Here is a 21504-nt window from a genome sequence, read left to right on the forward strand (position 1 = left end):
TCTAAGACTCAAGATGCTGTTTAAACATTTTGAAGGAATGTTTTTGTATTTAATGGAAGGGCTATCATTAAACCTAAACTTTCCAAGGAGCATAAACTAAAGTGCTTTCCTGGGAATATCTTTTCACAAATGGAGCATTTTGAGTTATCGTGGTGATTCTTATATTTCTGTTTGTTTCCTATATGAAATAATTTAGAATCCACCTCTATTTAAAATATCTAAGAGTAATTTCACTGTAAATTCTTGAGACAAATTCCAATTCTGAATTTAAGAAGTCAGATTTTTTAAAGCTTTACAAACCCATAAAGGATTTAGTCTAGGAACCAGTACTAGGTTAACAAGGATATTATTATTATTATTATTATTTTACAAGGATATTATTTTGAGTCCTGGCTCTTGGTTTCCTTTCAGTAATACTGTAAAAGCTTTAGGCTGGCTAGACAGATACTTGGGGATTGAAATTTGTTTTAGAAGAGAATATATTCTGATGAAATGAGAATTGCTTTTCCCTGCCTCCAAGGCACTAAAATTTCATGGTTTTTAGGGGCTATGAACACTTAGGAACACATTATTAATTCATTCAGCAGATACTTGGCATCCTTTATATGCCGTGCACATGGCATTAAGTGTTGAAGTTACACCTGTGAAAAAGAAAGGCAACTGTGCCTTAGTAGAGACGGTCAGTCTCATGAGAGGAACCGATTAATAACCAACTAATTGTAACACAGTTGTGATTGGTGCCGGAATATGGGAAGATTGGATCCAGAGGTTTTAGGAGCCTTTAGGAGTGTGAGATTTTTGGGGATGTGAAGTGCATGGGACCAGGTCATGGTGGACCTTTTCTGCCATCCTGAGGACTTCTTTCTAACAGATCATGGACTGATATTGAAGGTTTGTGTTCTGGAAGGAGCATCTTAATTTGTCTTTTCCTACTGATAATAGTAATAGGATAGATGAACTGCTGTAACAATTCCAACATCTCAGTGGTTTCGGACAGCAGGACTTTTGTCATTTTCATCATTACTTCAATGTGGCAGGAAGGTTCCCAGGGACCCAGACTTGCCCATCTTGTGACAGTGCCAGCTTCGAATCCTCAGACTTGCCCTGGAAGAAGAGGAGCTGGAGGGGTTTATGGGCAGGCCTGCTAGGGTATGCATCACTTTTCCCCATTTCCATTGGCCAGAACCCAGCCCTATGACCTCAGGCCAGTGGTAAGGGAGGTGGGGAATGTAGTCATCAGGTGTGTCCAGGAAGAGGACCAAAATGATGTGCTGAACACAAAGCATTGTCTTTTTTTTTTTACCACGAGTGGACAGTTCGCATGGATGAAGGAAAAAAAAAAAAAACTCACAAGAAAATAAAGATCCTCCCTCTATAATTCCATTACCCAGCAATAATCATAATAAGGAATTGAGTGTATATTTAAAACTGTATCATCTTAACTGTAATAGCAGCATGCTCTTTGTAGATTTGGAAAATACATAGAAACACAAGGAAAAGGGGAAATTATTCCCTACCAAGAACTGACTGTGATTTTTGTTGTTATTTTGATGTATGCACTTCTGTGTCTTTACTGTTGTATGGTCTTTTCCTCCACTTAACATAAGCACTTTCCCAGGTCATTGAACATTCTGCATCTTAAAGGCTGCATTATATTTATTGTGGGTGTGGTGTAACTTTCTAGTAAGTTCTCTCTTGTTGGACATTTTGGTAATGGATGACATTTTTGCCATTAAAAATGCTGAGGTGTGTATCCCTTATTTAGAGTCAGTTGAACAGAGGTGTCCCTCTCACCCAAACTTGGTCAGTCAGATGTGGCCCAGGAATTTTGGAGCTCCAGCTGAGATTCAGGATTGTACCCTTTGAACTCACGCCATGCCTGAGACTACAGTCTTGGTACGGTCGTGAGCTTGGGGAAAGCAGAAGGCAAAGGAAGTGAGTGAGAAGATGACCGAATCAGGCAGGCAGAGAGGACTGCCCGGTTTCCTGGGGTGGGGGAGGAGACTCATACATGCTTCCCTACCCTTGAGTTCTCCGAGGCTCTCCGTCTTGTGTATGTGCATGTTTATCTACGATTGCTCTAATCCAGCTCCCTTCCAGAAACATCCTATTGCATGGCTGAATAAAGAGCATACATGTCAGAAGATTAAAATCTTTGCACGTCATTAGGACTCTGGTCTGATCACTGTGGCAGAAGATGGAACAAAATAATAAATGTGAAAGAGCTTTGTACAGTGCCGTCTAGTTGTTGGTAACCCTTATCTAGTTTTTTGGGAACCCCCGTCACTGCTATGTGTTAGCAAGTAAACACTGATCCTATTTTTCAGTGCATGTTTTTAAATTTTCGACTTTTGCTGTGTCTGTTTTAGATTCTCCACATCCATGTTAAAATAAGTAGGATGCAAAAACAAAGCAAAACAAAACAGTGTTCTCAAGGGTATTTATCTCAAACAGCGGAAGTGGGGTGTAGACTATAAAGAAACTCAAAGGCAGTTTGATAATAAAACAAGAAGCAAATGGATTATTGGAAGGAAAAAGTCCAGATGCCACATTTGAATGCAGTTATGAGTTAATGCTGGCTTAATGGCTAACATCCTGCTAAGTGCACATTTAATGGTTTATTGGACACCTCCTTTCCACCTAGAGAGGAGTTTGTTGGCTGGAATTATGAGTCCTGCTCTGAATGATGGGCACCAATCCTTGCATGTTTAACTCTGAGATTCAGTTTTCCCAGGTGAGGACGTCATGTGTATGTGTTTATAAAAAGGACATCGTTTCAGCTCCACGAAACTGCAGAGCTGTCAGTTTGTTAAATGTCTTGTCCAAAGTCAGGGTTAGCTCTCTTCTCTCTCGGTCTTTCTCATTCAAGTATTACATGAGGGAAAAGTGTAGTCTAGTCCGCTGTCTCACTGTTGATCATTGTTAGGCTTTTATCTTACTGACAAAATATTAATCACAATTTAAGATTAAAAAAATACGCATGTGTACTCAGTCATGTCTGACTCTGCAACCCCATGGACTATAGCCCACCAGGCTCCTCTGTCCATGGGATTCTCCAGGCATGAATACTGGAGTGGGTTGCCATTTCCTTCTTCAGAGGATGTTCCTGACCCAGGGATTGAACTTGCATCTCCTGCATATACTGTAGCCTTTATTTGGTGTGGACTCTTAATCCCTCCAGTCTTCTATTGCAGATGACTCCCAAGAAGCAGGATGGGTGGGAGTGGGCTCTTCAGAGCTCAAAATCCATTTCTAAGTGCCATAAAACAAGGTAATCCTAGCTTTCTTGCTTATATTTGTAAATAATTTGATGGGGTTTCTATATTCAATTTTCGACTTACATTTGTATTCACATTTTTATTGTAAAAATCATGTAATATAGAAATGTTGATGGTAAAAGGCGAATGCCCCCCTCTTTCTACCATCCTCTTTCATCCCATTCCCACCATTGTTGACAGTTGAACGTATAATGTAGCATGTAATTTTTATTTTTTTTCATTTATTTTTATTAGTTGGAGGCTAATTACTTTACAATATTGTAGTGGTTTTTGCCATACATTGACATGAATCAGGATTTACATGTGTTCCCCATCCCGATCCCCCCTCCCGCCTCCCTCTCCATCCCATCCGTCTGGGTCATCCCAGTGCACCAGCCCTGAGTACTTGTCTCATGCATCCAACCTGGGCTGGTGATCTGTTTCACCCTTGATAGTATACTTGTTTCAATGCTGTTCTCTCAGAACATCCCACCCTCACCTTCTCCCACAGAGTCCAAAAGTCTGTTCTGTACATCTGTGTCTCTTTTTCTGTTTTGCATATAGGGTTAGCGTTACCATCTTTTTAAATTCCATATATATAGCATGTAATTTTTAGATGACCAGGGCAAGATGTAATTCTTGCCCTAGTGAGTAAGAAGGTGAGAACAGGGACTTCACCGGTGGTCCAGTGGCTGAGACTCCACGCCCCCAGTGCAGGGGGCCCGTGTTCCATCCCTGGTCAGGGAACTAGATCCCACATGCCGCCACTTAAGAGTTTGCATGCTGCGACTAATGATTCCACAAAGACTTAGATCCTGCATGCCACAGCTAAGACATAGCCAGCCAAATAAATATTAAAAAAAAAAAAAAGATGAAAAACTTCTAGTCAGGTGATGTGCTTTTACCTGTCATGAACTGGGAGCGTGTTTAAGAAGCCCAACCCAGAAACCCCATCCTCTCCCCAGTCACCAAGTCCTTTGCCTCCCAGCATCTTCATGGTTTTTGCAGAGATGGCTTAATATCCACTTCACCCCTGCAATCTATTCTTACTGCAGCCACAACAATCTCTTCAAGACAAAAATTTGATGTGGTTTTTTTTTAAATAATACACACGGCTTTAAAACATGTTCAGGGCTTTCCCTAGCTCTTAGATTAAAGGACAGATTCCTTACTGCTGCATAATACAGTGCTATCCCACCTCTGCAACCTCATCTTCATCAAACTCCCCTTTGCTCTTTGGAGTCTCTCACACTGGCTTCCTTGCAGTGTAAACGCTGTTTTTCCTCCCTTGAAAATTATTCCCGTTCATTTTTCGCCATGCCCTGTAGTTGACTTCTAGTCAATCTGCAGTATCTAGTTCCCTTTCTCAAAGGAGACCTTTTCTGAAGCATTAGGAGAAGTTGTTTCACGACTTCATGGTATCACATATTTCTCCTTTAGGGTACTATGACTGAAAGTTTGTTTTGTTATTCCTGCTTATTTCCCCCACTTGACTCGTCAGTATCTTAATAGGGCACTGGCATATAGTTGGAGCTCTTAATTATTTACTCAGTGAATCAATCATTCCTCCCTGTTCCACCTTCATTCCCTTGTCTTGCCCACCATCACCTTTACTACGTAATATAACATTGCCCACCCAGTTGTCTAGATGTCTCTTCCAAAATCTAAGTTGGCTTTCTCCAATCTGTCCATTTTGGACCTGAATGAGTTGGGTTAAATGTAAGTCTGATCATGTCTTTTTTTTGTTAAATTTTATGATGGTGTTTTGCTACACTTAGGAGAAAGGTCGAAATATTACCAAGCCCTAAAATTCTGCCCTCACTAGATTTGTCTTCACCAGTTTTCTGTTTTCATGCTAACCTGTTCTGGCTTTTGTATAATCTGGTGCCCCTGCCTAAAACAGTTTTCTCTCTCCCTAAACCCCTCCCTCCCCACAAACAAAACATTTAATTTCTATTCATCCTTTATATCTCAATTTAAACATTTCCTCAGAAAAAGCCATGATAACTCTTTAATTCTAATATTAATAACTTCCATATTTATTATCTATTTCCCTGAAACCTTCCAGGAGACTATCAGCAAAGCTTACCACTGTGTCCTCTTTACTTGGAACGTAATAAGTCTTAACACTGAATGAAGGAATAAACTGACTTCTTGACCATTGTATCTAGAGAACAAAAAGTTTAACATCAACTTCATTATAACCAAAGTTATTTGGGGCAGATAATCTTCATCATTCGAATGCACAATTCAATCAATATTTGTTGAATGAATGAGCAACATTTTGTGGGTTCAACTAATTCAGCTGGTGAAGATTTTACTTGGAGGTTGTTTCATCCTGGCAGGCTCATTGTGCAAAGACATAGCCTTGTTCTAAGTAAAATGTTCTGTGAGAGCCATATTAAGTTTTTGTATGACAGAAGTGGATAACTGATATTACATGTCCCCCAAATGTTTCAAACCAAGCTTATATCTATTTCTGTGTAATGTGATTCCACTGAATTTGGGATCAGATGCTCTTCCACATTCAAAAAGATACCAACTTTCTTTTAAGCCCCAGTGTTTCCCGAAAGGGGTGATGCTAAGTTTAAAAACAGAGCAGGACTATTTGGTTGTCATAAGGCTAAGGATGCTACTTGTACTTCCTGAGTGGAGCCAAGGATGCAAAATGTGTTAAAAGCTGGGAGTCCTGAACAACAAAGTACTGTGTGTGTGTGTGTATATGTGTGTGCACATGCTCAGTCATGTCTGACTCTTTGTGACCCCATGAACTGTAGCCCGCCAGACTCCTCTGTCCGTGGGATTTTCCAGGCAAGAACACTAGAGTGGGTTGCCATTTCCTCCTCCAGTGGGTCTTCCCAAGCCAGGGACTGAACCTGGATCTCTTAATGTCTCCTGCATTGGCAGGCAGATTCTTTACCAGCTGAGCCACCAAGAAAGCCCTAACAAAGTACTTCCCTGCTTAATTTTGTCAATTACAGCACTGCTGGGAAGCACAGGAAGGGGTTGTGGCAGAGATACCTAAATGCCAGAGAGGAAGTTATCCATTAAGTCCCAACAAAGCAGACCCAGGCATGGTTTTCTATTTGGGTGTGAATATGGCAGCTTCTTAGAACTTTTTTTTCTTTTAAGGGTTTTTTTTTTTTTTTAAATGGACCATTTTTAAAGCCTTTATTGTATTTGTTACAATATTGTTTCCATGTTTTGGTTCTTTGACTGAGAGGCATATGGGATCTAAGCTCCCCCAACCAGGGATCCAACCTGTACCCCTGCATTGAAAGTCAAAGTCTTAACCACTGGACCATGAGGGAAGTCCCAGAAAGGTTCTTAAACATATAATTAACCAAATACAAGTTCAGTAGCTGAACTCCATATATATAGTTTTAACCAGCTCCAGAGAACATTCCACTTTCGTTAACCCCTAATTATCTGATAACCAACTCCTGTCACAAACCCAGCTGAGGCATGCAGAAAAGTGAGCTTCTGAAATCTGAGAATCCTTTATTGCTCAAGAATGAGTCCCTAGATTCTATCCTTGCAGCTAGGTGGCACTCTAGAAAGCTACCTTGAATGCCTCCTTCAGGTTCCCCATAGAAATCCCTTCATAGTGAAAGTGGCTCAGTGTCTGACTCTGCAACCCCAGGCACTATAGTCTGCCAGGCTCTCTTTGTCCATGGAATTCTTCAGGGAAGAATGCTGGAGTGGGTAGCCGTTCCCTTCTCCGGGGGCTCTTCCTGACCCAAAAATCGAACCTGTATCACCCGCATTGCAGGCAGGTTCTTTACCACTGAGCCGCCAGGGAGGCCCTCCTTCATGGACCCATAACTTAATATTCTCTTACTTCTGTTGAGGACTGACAGAAATAAAAACGAGCCCAAAATGTTTCTTCAACTTTTAGGAAGGTTTTATTGAAAAAATTTGTAAGATATTTTTATCGAAATAGTCTTTTTTGTTTTTTGACTGCATTTTGGCATGCTGTTATCTTAGTTCCTTGAGCAGGAATGGAGCTCACACCCCCTGCACTCAAAGTGCTGAGTCTTAACCACTGGACTGCCAGGGAATTCCCCTGGATATTCTTTAAAATGTAGTGATAGCAAAATTTTTTTCTTTTAAACATGCTGATATTAGATAATAGAGCTAAATAATGTTTCCCTTTTGCTTTGATTGCTGGAAAACTCAGAACTCCCAGTTTGTGCTCAATTAGACTAATTGCTTTTTGCCTAGGTTTTTCAGTAGTATATAATCCTTTCAGCAGTTGGCTCATGTCCTGTTGTGTATTTTAGATAGAATTTACATTTAATAAAGTGTACATGTGTTCAATACAGTGAATTATGACGATTTTCTATGTCTGGGCTAACAATCACCAGAACAACTTCATTACCCCAGAGAGTTTCCTTGTACTCCTTTCCGATCAATTTTTCCTCCATCTGATGCAACTACTTGCTGAATTCTGTGACCATAGATTAGTTTTTCATTGTTCTTAAAATTTACTTGAATCATAGAACTTGTAATCTTTTAGTCTGGCTTTTTTCACTCAATATTTTTGACATCCATGTTGTTGCATGAATCAGTATTTGTTTTTAATTGCTGAGGAGTATTTTACCTAGGGGCTTCCCAGGTTGTGCAGTGGTAAAGAATTCGCTTGGCAAGGCAGGAGACGTGTTCTATCTCTGGGTTGGGAAGATCCCCTGGAGGAGGAAGTGGCACCCCACTTCAGTATTCTTGCCTGGAGAATTCTCTGGACAGAGGAGCCTGGCAGTCTACAGTCCATGAGGTTCCCAAAGGGTTGGACATGACTTAGCAACTAAACAATTTTACTTTTTAATAGATACTATAATTTGTTTATCATTTCTCCTGCATATGGAGTTATTTCCAATGCTTGACTGTTATGGATAAAGTTGGTATGAGCATTCATGCACAATTCTTTGTGGTTATCTCATGTTTTAAAATGTTTGTTTAAAATGTTTGTTTAATGTTTTCATTGTGAAAGTATCTTTATTGTAAACCTCATATCTGGATGGGGAGGGGGAGTGAAAATATAGCAGTCCCAGTATTAGATTTACATCATAACTTAAACACTAAAAACAACTTACAGATTTTAGTTTCCCATTGTTTTGAAACTGAAGGCCAAGGCAAATACATAACTTCTCCCTTCAAATAAACATCCGTCATTTGGAAAACTTCTCACTTAAATTTCCCCTAAGCTAAAGGTTGGATGCCATCATCGATTCAATGGACATGAACTTGGGCCATGGTAAGGGACGGGGAGGCCAGGTGTGCTGCAGTCCATGGGCTTACAGAGTCAGACATGACTTAGCAACTAAACAACAACAAAGCTATAGTCGCTATCTTTTCACACCCTCATTTTGCTTGTCCAGTAGGCATACCAGATTCAACATATTCAAAGGAAAATTTTATCCATCCCACCCATCCCCGCAAAAAGAAATAAAATAAACTAGCCTTTCCATATTCTCATCTCAACTCTCAGTTGCTGAAGCTAAAAATGTGTCTTCATCCTTGATACCTCTTTTTTTCAGAAACCTCGCACCTAATCAAGTAGCAAATCTGGTGTGTTCCATCTTCAAAACACAGACTATCGGGAAGCCAGCCCCTTATCGCTGTCCCTACTGCTAACATGCTCGTCAAAGCCACTGTCAGCTCTTGATTGGATCAGTGAAATAGCCTCGGTTAATAACCAGTCTTGCTGCTTCTATCTTTGGTCCCTAGAGCCGAGTCCAAACAGAGCAGCTAGAGTCTCAGGTACATCAGTCACTCCAATCCATTTTCATTCAGAATAAAAGTCAGAGTTCTCACATGTTCTGCAAGGCCATAAGTAATCCCCCGACCTCCCCTTCATTGGCTCTCTCTCCCCTTTCTCCTTCCTCTCCAGTCATGTGGCTGCCTCACCTTTCTTTAAACTACCTAGAGCAATCCTGCCTCAGAACTTTAACACTTGCTATTTCTGGGCCAGGAATTCCACCCTTCCACCTCCAGCCCCTACATATAGCCCAAGGCTCACTGCCTTACTTTATCCATGTCTCTGCTTAGCGTCACTTCACTGGGTAGGTCTGGTCTGAGCACCTTTTCTAAAGTGGATCCCACCTCCACCCTCAACACCAGCAATGTCAATTTGTACTGTGTTCTTAGCCCAACCCAGACCAGACCACAAAGACTGCTTCAAGTTGAAGGAAGGGCAAAAATGATGACAAGAACTTGACTCAATGCTCTTAAAACAGTTAATAAGTAATGCAAAGAAGAAAGAAGTAAGAAAGTGATTGGGGGGACTTCCCTGGTGGTCCAGTGACTAAGACTCCGAGCTCCCAGTGCAGGGGACTGGGTTTGGTCCCGGGTCAGGGAACTAAATCCCACATGCCACAGCTAAGATCTGAAGCAGCCAAATAAGAATAAATATTAAAAAGGAAAATTTATTTTTTCTTAGGTGGTTGGGAACACTCTCTACAGCCTCCCCTGTTTTCTCATGGAAGCTCCTCTGGGATTCTGTGGTCCCCTTAGTCTGTCTGGAGTGAAACGTCCACTAGGGTCGAGGAGCACAGAACTGTGGGCTTGCCTTAGCCGCCTCCCCTCACCCCTCGGCATCCAGCAGCTGGAAACCACCTGTCTTATCATTCTGCTGCACAGTGAGACCAATCATCAGGGCCTGTGCGTGGGTGACTTTGTGGCTTTGATAATCTCCTTTCATCTCTGCCTGCACGCCACAGGGTCTAAGAGTTTTTTGGTCTGTCCTCTTAGAAGTCATGAATTACCATAATGCCTTACCTTCTCCATGATTCTTATTATTGCCCGACCTATTATATCTTTGTTTTTGTGCCTATTTGTTGCTTGTTTCCCCAAGTAAAATGTTAAGTTCCCTGACAACAGAGACTCGACTCTTCTCATTCATGCTATATCCCTTCCCCAGTACCTAGAATGGCAGCTGGCACATAGTAAATAATAAAGATTTACTGAATTAATTTTGTTCAATGCATTTAACATCGTTCTATGTAGTCTCCCCCCAAAATTGGTATCATTGTAAGGACTTTAGCGGCTGTTAATGTCAAACCAAACCAAACCTCTCTTTTGGCTTTTTTCTTTCCTTTGAGTTTCAGAATGTTATTTAGGGGTTGAAATGGGCTACCTTGGTGATTCAGACGGTAAAGAATCTGCCTGCAATACAGGATACCCAGGTTTGATTCCTGGGCCCTGGAGAAGGGCATGGCGACCCACTCTAGTATTCGTGCCTGGGGAGTCCCATGGACAGAGGAGCCTGGTGGGCTACAGTCCATGGGGTCGAAAAGAGTCGGACATGACTGAGTGACTGACACTTTCTTTTCATGACCATGGGAGTGCAAGCCACATATACCTCAGACTTGGCACTGGTTTTGTTGCCATGTTAGGACAGTGAACTGGATACTGTGTCTTCAGTAGCCAAAGTATAAGAAAATTTATTTTCTTATTTAATGTTTAAAGTTCAAATTGCCTGTAATCTAGGGATCCCTTGAATGTGATAAGCCTGAATTACTTTGGAGAATAAAAGGCTGAAGTCCAGTCCAGTTGACAAGTAAAAGGCCTCTTGGAAGCAGCATTCTGAGAAAGATCCTGCTTATTCAACACTGAATATTCTGGGGTCTGAATGAGTGTGAATGTTATGGAGACTCAAAACAGAAACCGTAACTGCTCATTGATTCAGTTCGAGAGATAATTTTATCAAGGGTCTAGTATAACAGAGACTTCCTTCAAATATGTAATCCTACTTGTGATCTATTTTTTTAAGTTAACATTGCCTCTATAGTAAACTATTTTCTGCTAGATGACCCAGAAAATCCAAATCCCTGGTGGAAAATTAGTACATTTGTGAGCACTCTTGTGTACAGATTACAGCACTAAGCTCTGAACTAAAGGAGTCTGCAATTTCTGTCTGCCTGGAGGTACTGGTTGAAAGGAGCATGATAAGCTTCCCTCTCTTTCCCTATAAGTCTTATTGTTTCCAGCAGAAGAAAAGATGCTGACTGATAAAACTGTTTTATAGATCACCTCTTTCTGTATTTTGGAAACAGCTAAAATTTGTTTTGCAGATTTTGACAGGATCTATGAGAGTGATATAATATCACTTCGATAGTGTATCAGCTCAGTTTGGAGCCAAGGGTGGATCTCGTGGCTGGGAGGGTAGTGAACCTTGCATACCTGACTCATCTTCCCCAGATACTCAGAGACCATGGTCAGGAAGATGGTTACTATGGCTTTTGTAAGGGCATTCCACACCAAATTCTGGTCAGAAATAATAAGTATGGAAAACAGAGTAATCGGCTTTTTAAGAAGCCATGTACATATAAAAACTGAAAGTGCAAAGTCAAATATTTATATGGCTTCTGTGAAGGACTTTGCTAAATTAAACAAGTCTGGATAGATTAACTCTAGGCAGAGGGGTCTGGCCAAGGATCAGGAGTGCTGGCTCTGTTTGATCACAGAGCCACACAAACAAGGCATTGCAGGTAGGGAGAACTTAAACCAGAGCAGAAAAATAGCGTGAAAGAGTTCAGACCAGAAAAACCCTAAACAACAAAACATACAATTAAACAAACAAAAACCCACAAGGAAAACACAAGCTAATTGGTAGAAACTTCCTTGTTTCAAAGTTGATGACTGTCAGTTGCAATTCACTTAGAAAGATGAGCTTGAGACTAGGTATGACTTGTTGACCAGTTATTTCACAAAGAATCAATCTTTAGAAAACGGAAGGTCCTTTTCTCTGTAAGTCATACGTTTACCCAGAAGTCACAGGCTTCCTGGAATGACTATTAAAAATCTAAGATCTCTTGAAAATGACTCTGAAACTCAGTTTTCAATATTATTGACCCAGCCAGCCCTTCTTAGACATACAGATTGTACGGTCGCATGCTATGTGACTGGAACAGAAGACCAAGCCAAGAAAACAGCAAGGAAAGAGGAGGAAGAGAAGAGACATTTTGCTGTTGAACACTGCTTTTTTGTCTTTTAAATATCACAGACATCTTTTTTTTGTGTGTGTGGCTGTGCTGGGTCTTAGTTGCAGCACGCAGGATCTTTAATTTTCATTGAGGCATGTGGGATCTTCAGTTGTAGCATGTAGGATCTAGTGCCCTGACCAGGGATTGAACCCGGACCCCCTACATTGGGAATTTGGAGTCTTAGCCACTGGACCACCAGGGAAGTCTTCATCTTTGACTTTTAATTATGGAAAATTTCCAATACAGGTACAAAGATAGAAACAAAAGTATGATAAATTCTCATGAGCTCATCACTGAGCTTTACCTGTTAGCAATATTTTCTTTATCATCTCATCTATCCCTCCCTTGTTTTACTTTTATTTCTTTTGGAGTATTTTAGTAACTCTCAAACAAGTATCATTTCACCCATCAATACTATCTTTTTTCTTTTCTTAGCAAAAATCACAGGACTGTTATCCCCATCCTCAACAAAATTAACATTATTTTTTAATCAACTAATATATATCTAAATCTATGTTCAGATTTCTTCAACTGGCTTTTGATAGTTGGTTTGTTTGAACTAGGATTTAAGCAAGGTCCATACTTTGCATTTAATTGGTATATCCTTTCTAACAATTTTTAATTGGAGGATAATTGCTTTACAATATTGTGCTGGTTTCTGCTGTACAATAACTGTTATATCCTTTACATCTCTTTTAATATATGATTTCATCTTCCCTTCTCCACCCTCCTAACATTCATTGACTGAAACATTGGGTCAAGTGTCCTGTAGTATTTCTTAAATTTTGGATTTTTCTGATTGCATTTCCATGAAATCATTTAAAATTCTCCTGTATCTCTTGTATTTTTTGTAAACTGAGTTAGATTTGGATGAGGAATTAAATTCAGGTTATTTATTTTGGCAAGAGCATTTCATTGGCTGTGCTGTAATCTTCCTATAACATCATGTCAATAGGAAGTGATGATCAGTTTGACTGATGGGTTCAGGTAGATTTTTAATTAAAATCTTGTTTTATTTAAAATTTTTTAAAATTTATTTAAATAAATATAAAATTTTTAAAAAATAAAATTATTTATTTTAAATAAAATTCTATTTTAAAATTCTTAATTATGATATAATACATTCCCTGTGGAAAAATTAGAAAATACAGATGGCAATAAATACGAAAATAAAAAAGTAAGTGCGTTCCCACAATCTAAAGAAGACTACCATTTACATTTGGCATACGTCTTTCTAGGTTTATTCTGTTTTGATTGATCAATCTTGAAAGTTTTTCCCTTCTTTCCCTATTAGTCTTATGCTGCCTTTTAAAATATCATCCAATAAATTCTTCAGTTAACAAATATTTTGGGGTACCTATTATTATTATTGTGAATGATATTAGAAAGAAGAAAGGAAGGCAGGAAGAGTGTAGTCTGAGCACCTGCTATGTAGCAGTGCTTTTACATTATTTTCTTATTGAAGGATAATTGCTTTACAGAATTTTGTTGCTTTCTGTCAAACCTCAACCTGAATCAGCCACAGGTATACATACATCCCCTCCCTTTTGAACCTCCCTCCCATCTCCCTCCCCACCCCACCCCTCTAGGTTGCTACAGAGCCCCTGTTTGAGTTTCCTGAGCCATACAGCAAATTCCCGTTGGCTATCTATTTTACATATGGTAATGTAAGTTTCCATGTTACTCTTTCCATACCTCTCCCCATCTCCTCCCCTCTCCCCATGTCCGTAAGTCTATTCTCTATGTCTGTTTCTCCATTGCTGCCCTGTAAATACCATTTTTCTAGATTCCATATATATGTGTTAGAATATGGTATTTCTCCTTCTCTTTCTGATTCACTTCACTCTGTATAATAGGTTCTAGGTTCATCCACCTCATCAGAACTGACTCAAATGTGTTCCTTTTTATGGCTGAGTAATATTCCATTGTGTATATGTACCACAGCTTCTTTCAGAGAAGGAAATGGCAACCCACTCCAGTACTCCTGCCTGGAAAATCCCATGGATGGAGGAGCCTGGTGGTCTACAGTCCATGGGGTTGCAAAGAGTCAGACACGACTGGAGTGACTAAGCAAGCACCACAGCTTCTTTATCCATTCATCTGTTGATGAGCATATAAGTTGCTTTCATGTTCTAGCTATTGTAAATAGTGCTGCAATGAACAATGGGATACATGTGTCTTTTTCAATTTTGGTTTCCTCAGGGTATATGTCTAGGAGTAGGATTGCTGGGTCATATGGTGGTTTTATTCCTAGTTTTTTAAGGAATCTCCATACCATCTTCCATAGTGGCTGGATCAATTTACATTCCCACCAACAGTGCAAGAGTGTTCCCTTTTCTCCACACCCTCTCCAGTATTTATTGTTTGTAGACTTTTTGATGACGGCCATTCTGACTGGTATGAAGTGATATCTCATTGTGGTTTTGATGTGTATTTCTCTAATAATAAGCGATGTTGAACATCTTTTCATGTGTTTGTTAGCCATCTGTATGTCTTCTTTGGAGAAATATCTGTTTAGGTCTTTTCCCCACTTTTTGATTGGGTTGTTTTTCTGGCATTGAGTTGTATGAGCTGCTTGTCTATTTTGGAAATTAATCCTTTGTCAGTTGTTTCATTGGCTATTTTTTCTCCCATTCTGAGGGCTGTCTTTTCACCTTGCTTATTGTTTCCTTTGCTGTGCAAAAGCTTGCACGTTTAATCAGGTCCCACTTGTTTACTTTTGTTTTCATTTCCATTATGCTAGGAGGTGGGTCATAGAGGATCTTGCTTTGATTTATGTCATCGAGTGTTCTGCCTATGTTTTCCTCAAAGAGTTTTATAGTTTCTGGTCTTACATTTAGGTCTTTAATCCACTTTATCTTTGTGTATGGTGTTAGGAAGTGTTCTAATTTCATTCTTTTACATATAGCTGTCCAGTTTTCCCAGCACCTTTTATTGAAGAGACTGTCTTTGCCCCATTGTGTATTCTTGCCTCCTTTGTCAAATATAAGGTACCCATAGGTGCATGGGTTTATTTTTGGGCTTTCTGTCTTGTTCCATTGGTCTATATTTCTGTTTTTGGGCCAGTACCATACTGTTCTGATGACTGTAGCTTTGTAGTATAATCTGAAGTCAGGAAGGTTGATTCCTCCAGCTCCATTCTTCTTTCTCAAGACTGCTTTGGCTATTTGGGGTCTTTTGTGTTTCCATATGAATTGTGAAATTTTTTGTTTTAGTTCTGTGAAAAATGCCATTGGTAATTTGATAGGGATCGCATTGAATCTGTAGATTACATTTGGTAGTATAGTCATTTTCACAATATCGATTCTTCCTACATAGGAACATGGAATATCCCTCCATCTGTTTTTGTCATCTTTGATTTCTTTCATTAGTGTCTTATAATTTTCTGTGTACAGTTCTTTTGTCTCCTTAGGTAAGTTTATTCCTAGATATTTGATTCTTTTTGTTGCAATGGTGAATAGGATTGATTCCTTAATTTTTCTGATTTTTTATTGTTAGTATATATAAATGCAAGTGATTTCTGTGTATTGATTTTGTATCCTGCAACTTCACTGAATTCACTGATTAGCTCTAGTAGTTTTCTGATACTATCTTTAGGGTTTTCTATGTACGGTATCATGTCATCTGCAAACAGTGAGAGCTTTAATTCTTCTTTTCCCATCTGGATTCCTTTTATTTCCTTTTCTTTTCTGATTGTTGTAGCTAGGACTCCCAGAACTATGTTGAATAATAGTGGTTAAGGTGGGCACCCTTGTCTTGTTCCTGATATTAGGGGGAATACTTTCAGTTTTACACTATTAAGAATAATGTTTGCTGTAGGCTTATTATATGTGGTCTTTACTATGTTCAGGTAGGTTCCTTCTATGCCCATTTTTTGAAGAGTTTTAATCATAAATGGGTGCTGAATTTTGTCAAAGGCTCTTTCTGCATCTATTGAGATGATCATATGGTTTTTATCTTTCAATTTGTTAATATGGTGCATCACATTGATTTATTTGCATATACTGAACAATCCTTGCATTCCTGGGATAAACCCACTTGATCATGGTGTATGAGTTTTTTGATGTGTTGCTGAATTCTGTTCACAAAAATTTTGTTGAGGAATTTTGCATCTATGTTCATCAGTGATACTGGTCTGTAGTTTTCTTTTTTAGTATTGTCTTTGTTGGTTTTGGTATCAGGGTGATGATGGCCTCATAGAATGAGATTGGAAGTGTTCCTTCCTCTGCAATTTTTTGAAAGAGTTTTAGAAGGATAGGCATTAGCTCTTTTCTAAATGTTTGATAGAATTCTCCTGTGAAGTCATCTGGTCCTGGGCTTTTGTTTTTGGGAGATTTTTGATCATAGCTTCAATTTCAGTGCTTGTAATTGGGTTGTTCATAATTTCTATTTCTTCCTGGTTCAGTCTTGGAAGATTGAACTTTTCTAAGAATTTGTCCAATTTTTCCAGGTTATCCATTTTATTGCCATATGTTGTTCATAATAGTCTCTAATAATCCTTTATATTTCTGCATTGTCTGTTGTAACCTCTCCTTTTTCATTTCTAATTTTGTTGATTTCATTCTTCTCTCTTTCTTTCCTGATGAGTCTGGCCAAATGTTTGTCAATTTTGTTTATCTTCTCAAACAACCAACTTTTAGTCTTATTAATCTTTACTATTGTTTCTTTCATTTCTTTTTCATTTAATTCTGCTCAGATCTTTATGATTTCTTTCCTTCTATTAATTTTGGGTTTTTTGTTTTTCCTTTTCTAGTTGTTTTAGGTGTAAAGTTGGGTTGTCTATTTGATGTTTTTCTTGTTTCTTGAGGTAGGATTGTATTGCTATAAACTTCCCTCTTGGAACTGCTTTGGCTGCATCCCACAGGTTTTGAGTTGTTGTGTTCTCATTGTCATTTGTTTCTAGAAATTTTTTTATTTCCTTTTTTATTTTTTCAGTAACCTGTTGGTTATTTAGAAACATGTTGTTCAATCGCCATGTATTTGTGATTCTTACAGCTTTTTTCTTGTAATTGACATCTAGTCTCATAGTGTTGTGGTTGGAGAAGATGCTTGATATGATTTCAGTTTTCTTAAATTTACTGAGGTTTGATCTGTGACCCAAGATATAGTCTGTCCTGGAGAATGTTTCATGTGCACTTGAGAAGATGTATTCTTCTGCATTTGGATGGAATGCCCTGAAGATATCAATGAGCTCCATCTCATCTAATGTATCATTTAAGACTTGTGTTTTCTTACTAATTTTCTGTTTTGATGATCTGTCCATTGGTGTGAGTGGGGTGTTAAAGTCTCCTACTAGTGTTGTGTTACTCTCAATTTCTCCTCTTATGTGTTAGTGTTTGTCTTAGGCATTGAGGTGCTCCTGTGTTGGGTGCATAGATATTTACAATTGTTATGTCTTTCTCTTGAATTGATCCCTTGATCATTATGTAGTGTCCTTCCTTATCTCTTGTAATCTTTAAGGTCTATTTTGTCTGATCTGAGGGTTGCTACTCCAGCTTATTTTTGCTTCCCATTTGCATGGAATATATTTTTCCATCCTCTCACTTTCAGTCTTTATGTGTTTTCAGGTCTGAAGTGGGTTTCTTGTAGACAGCATATATATATAGGTCTTATTTTTGTACCCATTCAGCCAGTCTGTTTCTTTTGATTTGCACATTTAATCCACTTACATTTAAAGTAATTATCAATATATCTGTTCCTATTGCCATTTTCTTAATTGTTTGGGGTTGATTTTGTAGATCTTTTTTCTTCTGTTGTATTTCTTGACTGTATAAGTCCTTTAACATTTGTTGTAAAGCTGGTTTGTGGTACTGAATTCTCTTAACTTTTCCTTGTCTTAAAAGTTTTTTATTTCTCCGTCAATTTTGAATGAGATCCTTGCTGGGTACTGTAACCTTGGTTGTAGATTTTTCCTGTGCAGTACTTTAAATATATCCTGCCATTCTCTTCTGACCTGCAGAGTTCCTGCTGAGAGATCAACTGTTAAGCATATGGGGTTTCCCTCGTATGATACTTGTTGCTTCTCCCTTGCTGCTTTTACTTTTCTTTCTTTGTGTTTAGTCTTTGTTAGTTTGATTAGTATGTGTCTTGGCATGTTTCTCCTTGGGTTTATCCTGTATGGGACTCTTTGCACCTCTTGGACTTGATTGACTATTTCCTTTTTCATTTTGGGGAAATTTTCAACTATAATCTCTTCAAAAATTTTCTCATATGCTTTCTTTCTCTCTTCTTCTTCTGGGACCCCAATAATTCAAATGTTGGTACATCTGATTTTGTCCCAGTGGTCTCTGAGACTATCTTCACTTCTTTTCATTTTTTTTTACTTTATTCTGCTCTTCGGAAGTCATTTCCACCATTTTATCTTCCACTCACTGATTCACTCTTCTGCTTTAGATATTCTGCTACTGATTCTTTCTAGAATATTTTTAATTTCAGTAATTGTGTTGTCTCTGTATGTTTATTCTTCAATTCTTATAGGTCTTTGTTAATTGATTTTTCATTTTCTCCATTTTGTTTTCAAGGTTTTTGATCATCTTTAGTATCATTATTCTGAATTCTTTTTCAGGGAGTTTCCCTATTTCCTCTTCATTTATTTGGACTTCTCTGTTTCTAGTTTGTTCCTTCACTTATGTAGTATTTCTCTACCTTTATTTATTTATTTTTTTAACTTAGTTTGAGGTCTCCTTTTCCCAGTCTTCAAGGTTGAATTCTTTCTTCCTTTTGGCTTCTGCCCTCCTAAGGTTGGTCCAGTGGTTTGTGTAAGCTTCATATAGGATGAGATTTCTGCTGAGTTTTTGTTTGTTTGTTTTTCATCTGATGGACAAGATTGAGTGAGGTAGTAATCCTGCCTGCTGGTGATTTGGTTTGTATTTTTGTTTTGTTTGTTGTTTAGATGAGGAGTCCTTTATGGGGTGCTACTGGTGGTTGGATGATGCCAGGTCTTGTACTATAGTGTTTCCTTTGTGTGAGTTCTCACTATTTGATACTCTCTAGGGTTAGTTCTCTAGTAGTCTAGGGTCTTGGAATCCGTGCTCCCACTCCAAAGGCTCAGGGCTTGATCTCCGGTCAGGAACAAGGATTCCACAAGTGGTTTATTATGGCATTCAGTTCAGTTCAGTTCAGTTCAGTCACTCAGTCGTGTCTGACTCTTTGCAACCCCGTGAACCGCAGCACGCCAAGCCTTCCAAGTCCTCACCAACTCCTGGAGTCCACCCAAACCCATGTCCATTGAGTCGATGATGCCATCCAACCATCTCACCCTCTGTCGTCCCCTTCTCCTCCTGCCCTCAATCTTTCCCAGCATCAGGGTCTTTTCAAATGAGTCAGCTCTCTGCATCAGGTGGCCAAAGTATTGGAGTTTCAGCTTCAACATCAGACCTTCCAATGAACACCCAGGACTGCTCTCCTTTAGGATGGACTGGTTGGATCTCCTTGCAGTCCAAGGGACTCTCAAGAGTCTTCTCCAACACCACAGTTCAAAAGCATCAATTCTTCAGTGCTCAACTTTCTTTATAGTCCAACTCTCACATCCATACATGACCACTGGAAAAACCATAGCCTTGACTAGACAGACCTTTGTTGGCAAAGTAATGTCCATGCTGTTTAATATGCTGTCTAGGTTGGTCATAACTTTCCTTCCAAGGAGTAAGCATCTTTTAATTTCATGGCTGCAATCACCATCTGCGGTGATTTTGGAGCCCCCCAAAATAAAGTCTGACACTGTTTACACTGTCTCCCCCTCTCTTTCCCATGAGGTGATGGGACCAGATGCCATGATCTTAGTTTTCTGAATGTTAAGCTTTAAGCCAACTTCTTCACTCTGCTCTTTCACTTTGATCAAGAGGCTCTTTAGTTCTTCTTTACTTTCTGCCATATGGGTTGTGTCATCTGCATATCTGAGGTTATTGATATTTCTCCCAGCAATCTTAATTCCAGCTTGTGCTTCTTCCAGCCCAGCGTTTCTCATGATGTACTCTGCATATAAGTTAAATAAGTAGGGTGACAATATACAGCCTTGACATACTCCTTTTCCTATTTGGAACCAGTCTGTTGTTCCATGTCCATTTCTAACTGTTGCTTCCTGACCTGCATACAGGTTTCTCAAGAGGTAGGTCAGGTGGTCTGGTATTCCCATCTCTTTCAGGATTCTCCAGTTTATTGTGATCCACACAGTCAAACGCTTTGGCATAGTCAATAAAGCAGAAATAGATGTTTTTCTGGAACTCCCTTGCTTTTTTGATGATCCAGCAGATGTTGACAATTTGATCTCTGGTTCCTCTGCCTTTTCTAAAACCAGCTTGAACATCTGGAAGTTCAGGTTTCAAGTATTGCTGAAGCGTGGCTTGGCATTAAGTGAAATTAAAACAAATATCCAAAACCGAGAAGCCAAAGATGAACCCGAGACAAATGGCAGTTATAAAATCAGGCAAATAATAATTAAAATAATGGAACATACATTACATATACATATGTAATGTATATACATATACACCCATGAGCAAAGTAAAAACAGTCCAACAAAAATAAAGTACAGTAGTTTGACTTGGCCAACAAAGTAAATAAAAAATTATATCTACCAGTTAAGAACAAAACTAAGTAAAGCACAAAGTGGAAAACAAAACTAAAACAAGGTGCCAAGTGGGGAATAAAGCAATGAAAACCAACTAACAAATATGTTGAGAGGAAAGGAAAGAAAGAAAAGAAAGAAAGAATAGATATGCAAAGTTAAACAGTGGTAGATGAAGAAGATTTACATACATTAAAGATTAACTGCAAGGGGAAAAATAACAATAGGAAAGGCAAACAAAGGAATAAATGTAGAAAAAATATAATAGGTTTAAAAAAATTTTAAATTAAAACTATCAAAAAGAGAAAAGGAAAAAAAAGATGGAAAAAGAAAGAAAAAAGGGGGGAAAAAAAGGAAAACTCCACAGAACTGCAAAAGCCCAACGTAGAGGCAGAGGTTTATAGCAACAATAAAAATGTGACTGAATATACACATATACACCCATAAGCAAAATCAAAACAGTCCAACAAAAATAAAGTACTATAGATTGACCCAGCGAGCAAAGGAAACCAAAAATTATATCTACCAGAACAAGACTAAGCACAAACTGGATAACAAAATTAAAGCAAGGTGCCAAGTGGGGGATAAAACAATGAAAATAAAACTGACAAATACGTTGAGAGGAAAGGAAAGAAAGAAAAGGAAGAAAGAATAGATATGCAAACTTAAATAGAGGTAAATAAAGAAGATTTATATA

This window comes from Cervus elaphus, chromosome 30 (genome assembly GCF_910594005.1).
Source record: "Cervus elaphus chromosome 30, mCerEla1.1, whole genome shotgun sequence".
In the NCBI taxonomy this organism is placed as follows: Eukaryota; Metazoa; Chordata; class Mammalia; order Artiodactyla; family Cervidae; genus Cervus; species Cervus elaphus.